This window comes from Vombatus ursinus, unplaced genomic scaffold (assembly GCF_900497805.2).
Source record: "Vombatus ursinus unplaced genomic scaffold, bare-nosed wombat genome assembly UNPS02014448.1, whole genome shotgun sequence".
Classification (NCBI taxonomy): domain Eukaryota; kingdom Metazoa; phylum Chordata; class Mammalia; order Diprotodontia; family Vombatidae; genus Vombatus; species Vombatus ursinus.
In genome coordinates this window covers 349,738-355,737 of record NW_020954226.1, presented here as the reverse complement: position 1 = coordinate 355,737, position 6,000 = coordinate 349,738, and positions in this window count along the sequence as shown.

Below are 6,000 nucleotides of genomic sequence, written 5' to 3'. Positions count from 1 at the left end.
ATACTGTTACTCCTTAATATGGTATTTATGCATTTCTTAATAATTTAACAAGTATAAAATGTGCTACCATTTTTTATTAGGTTCCTCTCTTTTTTATTTGTCAGTGATGAAGTTTTTGAGTGTTGTGGCCCTGACTCCATTTTCTCATTAGCCCTATGTTTTTTATTGCTTGGTTTTGAATACTGAGGTGATTTTTAGGAATACATTTGTTATGTTTAAACAAAATTGCCTATTTGCTTTGCAAACACTGCAGACAACAGAAGTCCAAGAAAGGTAAAGACAACTTCCAAAGAAAGCAAGGATAACAAATTATTTCAGAAAAATATGGGAAAAATTAGAAATAAAAAGAAATAGTAGTCTCCCATTTTCCAGCTTGACTTTCTTCCCTTTAACCTACAAAACTCTGAAACTGATCTTCCAACCTCTATTAATACCAGTTCTCCCCTTTTTTGTCTGACTTTTCTGTGTCTGATCATTGGCTCAACTAACAAAAGTATTTACCTATCTTCTTCGTATCTCATTGAAATCCTAGTATGAGCACCTCTTCTACTGCCCTGTGCTATTGGTGCCTTAGTCTTGGTGTGACAGGGCAGATGGGTAATGACATTTCAAGAAGATAGATCAACAAAGGTTAACTGCAGGTTGTATATTTGAGGAGCATTCCTGTGATTAGTCTTGATAGATGAGTGAGATCATGTTGGAAGCAGTGGAGGTTCAAATAGAGCAAATATATTTATTTCATGGAAAAGGCTTAGGGTTCTTAGTTAACTACAAATTTAAAATGAATTATCAGTGCAAGATAGCTTCTAAAGAATATTAAATAATCTTTAACACATTAGATGATCTGTGTTGATCTCTCAGATTTGGGTTTTCCCTCCATTTGTTGCCTATTACACACCATTGAATGTGGCTAGATAGTGCAGCAGATAGAGTGCCAGGTTTGGAGTCAGGGAAGATTCATCTTATTCAGCCTCAGACACTTATTAACTGTGTGACTGTAGGCAAGTCACTTAACCCTGTTTGCCTTAGTTTCCTCATCTGTAAAATGAGCTGGAGATGGCAATGGCAAACTACTCCAATATCTTTGCCAAGGAAACCTTAAATGGGATCATGAAGAGTTGGACATAACTCAAATGAATGAACATCAGGAACAACAAAAATAACAACAACAATGGCAACAACTGCAGCAATCACCACAACCACCACCGCAACCAACCATCACAACCACCACAACTACAACCACAACCACAATCTTCTCCACCACCACTACAACAAAATAGTTTTGGCAAATTGAGGGAGTTCAAAAAAAATGATCCCCATTGTGATAGTGCTAGGAAATTGGAGGAATTAAAAGAGAATAAATTGGAAAGGAAAACAAACTTTTAGGAAGTTTTTGGAGCTTCTCCAAAATAATGTTTTCTGTTTGATCCCTGTCACACCCAGGGCCATAGAAGTCACGTTCAGTTCTGTTTGTTTCAGAAGGATATAAGTTCATTTCAATGCCATATACGTTTCCAGGCATTCTGTTATGAACGCAGGCTCATGTGAACTTTTGGGACATAATACTAAGGTAGAAGACCTGGTATTCACTTTCTAGAGGATCATAGCCTTACAGGCAAGGAGATTAAAGCAAATGCCAAATGAATGGCACATCCAGCAAGTGGTCACTGGTGCTTTGAGAAGAAGTGATCGTTGTGATTTGGTAGACACATCGATCAAACAATAAACAATCCTTTATTAAACATTTCCTATATGTCTGGCACCATGCTAGGTGCTGGGGACATCAATACAAACAAGAATGAAACAATGCTTACTCTCACGGGAAATCTTTACTAGGATGAGACTTGAAATGGTTCTTAAAGGGAGGGGAAAAGTTGGTGGGCAGAAAGTAATAAGAAAGAGTTATAATATGAGCAAAAGCAAGAAGGTAGCAATATACCAGATGTATTCAGGGGGCAATCAGGAGTCATCTGAGTCTCAGTAAATAGAGAAGAAAGTTTGTATAGTGATATATTGGGTACAAGTAGAAAGGTTACTAGAAAGAAAATAGAAAATGTATGTTGGGTCCAGATAGTGGGCATGAGGCTAAAGAGTTTGGAACTCATTCTGTGGATAATAGTTCTTCACAGAATAGTAGAATCTTAGAACTGGAAGGAACTTAGAAGCCAGGTGGATGTCATGTCTGAATAGCAGTGTCCCTTACAAAATCCTTGAATTTCAAGGTCATGTGATCAAGAAATGGAAGGCTGCATCGTTTCTTTGATCCTCATGAACACTTAAAACTCTCTGAAATAAGAATTATGAACACCAGGTAAAGTAATTAAAGGTGTCTCAGCATGCCAAGGAAACAAGAAGTCTAATAAGATAATGGTGAATTAATAGCATGGAAGCCTAATCTCTAATACTTAACAGGCTTCCTCGGCACTCCCCTCCCCACACCGGACCACATAACAGGACCCACAGACTTTTGCTCTCGGATTCATTCAGCAATTTTGCTGCACTTGCTGAAGTCTCTGGCGCCACATCCTGCTCCTGCCCTCATACCACCATCCCCAGGAACAAAGAATAGAACTCAACTCTAGCCCCCAAACCTTAGGGTAGGAGGAGAGAGAGTAATAGGAAAAGCAGAACCATCTTCTGCTGGGGGATCCAGGATAGAGAGCTGCACCAGCTGTCAGACAGAGACCAAAGGAACAGAGGTGATTGGGCCAGGGCACCACTGTTTTTATATGTGGATGGGGGTGCATGGTGGAGGATGGCTCTGTGTCGGTGTTGAAGCAGAGATGACAGGTGTCAAGGTGGGATCATTTTTTCACCCCCAGAAGCAACTTGGGGAAGGGAGTGAGGCTGGTGAAAAGTGAAGTCCCTAGTGAATGAGAGACTGAGAGAGCTTTGAGATCCAGCTGGGCAAGGGGAATTTGCCACCAAAAAAAGGAAGTCGATCTTAGGGACTGAAATCACCAAATATCACAAGTGAAACAGAACTCAGTTAAAGACACTAAATACCAGCAGATAAACCAATGGGGCAGATATTAATTACAGAAGCAAATATGGCCTCCAGATAATCAAAATAAATCTAGACCCTAAAGGAAAAGTATTGCAAAACAAAAGAAAATGAATCAACATCCTATGAAGAAGAGGGCCCTGTGGATTCCCAAAAAAACATGGAACCAAAGCAAAATGATCCTTCCTTATTTAAAAGAGAAATAAGAGTAAGAGTAGAATTGATTACTTGCAGAGCAGAAATCATTGACAAGTTAGAAAATCCACAGGGATGTGTTTGTCATAAGAAATAAAAAGGAGAGCAACAGATTTGGAATACAAATACACAAAAATGAAGAATAATGTAGGAAGGGAAGAAAAAAAGCAATAATATTAAAAGAGCACATGATTTTTATACAAGCAAACTTATTGATCTCAAAGACAGATTATTTAGAGACAATCTAAAGGTGATAGAATGTTTAGAAGACAAGGAAAAAACTTGAACACTGTAATTCTAGAAATAATATAAGAAGTCTGTTCATAGGTGTTGAACACAGAAAATAAAGTGCTAATCAAAAGAATCCACATTTTATCTCTAGAAAAAAAAATCTTAAGCTGAAAACTCCAAGACAAATAGTATTCAAAGTCTCCCTTAAGGAGGTTGTAGATCATAGAGCATACTCATGGAATAATACTGACAATAACATGTTTTAAAGGTTAATACAAATGGGTCCTCCAAATAATATTCTATCTATTTTTTTATTTTATTTTATTCTTTTTTTGGCTAGGCAATGGAGTTAAGTGACTTGTCCAGGGTCACACATCTAGTAAGTGTTATATGTCTGAGGTCAGATTTGAACTTAGGTCTTCCTGAATCCAGGGCTGGTGCTATATCCACTGTGCCATCTCGCTGTCCCAATAATATATCTACCACCAGCTTGTTTTTCTTCCTGGTAACAATCACTTCCCCCAGATATTTTGCTCTGACCTCTGATACCCAGTTCTGCCAGATCCAGGGACAGCATACAAAATGATAGTAAAAGAAAGTCCCTTTCAAAACAACACTTTGAGGCATACTCTCCCCTCCAGCAGGGACACCCCTTTTCCCTGGAGCACCCCCTCTCTTCTGAATAGACCATGACTTTGTCCTCCCTAACATTGCATTGCCCTTATGTGAGTTATACTCTATGTTAATTTGTATGTCTGTTTTGTATGTAAAGATACATACAAATTTTGGTATCTTTGCATTTGGTATCTTGGCATTTTGGGTATCTTTTTTCTCTATTTTTCCCTCTCTCTTTTCCCCATTCCTTGCAATAAAGTTTTGCATTGAACTGACTCCTATTGTTATTTAACACTTCAACCCATCAAGAGATTATTTTTCCAACTTCTCTGGCTGGCTTTTGCTTACATGTAACATGGGTACTTGGACAAGAATTTAACCAATTGACAGTTTCACCTACATTGGGCTAGTACGACACTATGACCCAGGTATAGACAGCAAGTTTCAATAGGAGAACCCTACGTCCTCCCAGGAGAGATTCCCTTATGCCAGAGGACTACCTCAAAACAAAGGGATAAACTAACCCTCTTCAACACTCTGGTCCTACCACACCAGAATATATACAATAAATATAGCACCTTGAAAGATTTGAAGTCAGCTTATAGAAGTGAACATCAAGACCATCAGGTCAATCTTACAACAATGGTTTCCATGCATAGATTTTATAAGCTACAGCCTCACTTAAGAGTAAACTGTCATAGTGGTCGCAAGACCACTATGCTCAATCTTATAAGACCTTCCCTTGTCCCCCATCTTCCATCATGGCCAAGGTCCCTGGTCCCAGAGCTCAACACACAGAAGTCACCCTTTTAACACAACGACCTTACTTTGCCAGGCTGGACTCTGTTGGTATTAAAAAATGATTTTGCACTCAAAAGGAAGCCACATGAGGGAATGGAAAAATGTATTGCAAGGAGCAAAGATGCTCAAGATGCAATCCAAGGTGACATACTCTGCAAACCCAATCATAACCATCAATGATAAAAGATGGATGTTTAATAAAAGAGAAGCATTTGAAGCATTTCTACAAAAAAAATCATTTTCAAGAAATTACAATCTGGGTCCCATAATGGCAGAAGAAGCAATGAATTGTTGTCAGTCTCTCATATTGACCTCTAAAAAATCAAAAAATAATGCCCCAGGAAAAATCCAGTAACAGGGGAGACAGTGGAAAGGCAAAGTGGAGCAGTCTTTTAACCTGGGAAACTTGGAGGTACCTGGTAAAGGGAGAGTGCATTCCAAAACAGGAAGCATCCCAGCAAGCCAGGAGCAAGCCCCACCTTAGCAAACCAGCAGGAGACATCATATGAAGTGGTGTAAAGACCAATTATAGTACAGGGAAAGAAGGGAGAGAAGTGAGCATTGTTTGAATCTTACTTCCATTGAATTTGACTCAGAGAGGGAATAACATACACACTCAATTGGGTATAGAAGTCTTTTTTATCCTATAGTAAGTAGGAGGGGAAAGGGGAAAGAAAAGAGAGGGGAGTATATAAAAAGGACGGCAGAAGGGAAAGAAGTAGTAGTAGAAGGGGAAAGAAAAGGAACGGGGACTGATAGAAAGGAGGGAAGATTGAGGTGGTCAGAAGCAAAACACTGGTGAGGAGGAAAAGGGAGAAAGGAGAGAGAAAAGCCTAAACAGGAGGAAAAATAGGTTGGAGAGAAAGACACAGAGACTAATCATAACTGTGAATGTGAATAGGATGAACTCTCCAATTAAACGGAGGTGGATAGCAAAGTGGATTAAAAACTATAATCCTATAATATGTTGTTTACAAGAAACACATTTGAAGCAGAGATATTCACACGGTGTAAAGGCAATAGGCTGGAGCAGAATATATTATGCTTCAGCTGAAGTAAAAAAAGCAGGGGTAGCAATCTTGATCTCAGACAAAGCAAAATCAAAAATAGATCAAATTAAAGGAGATAAGGAAGGAAACTCCATCCTGCTAAAA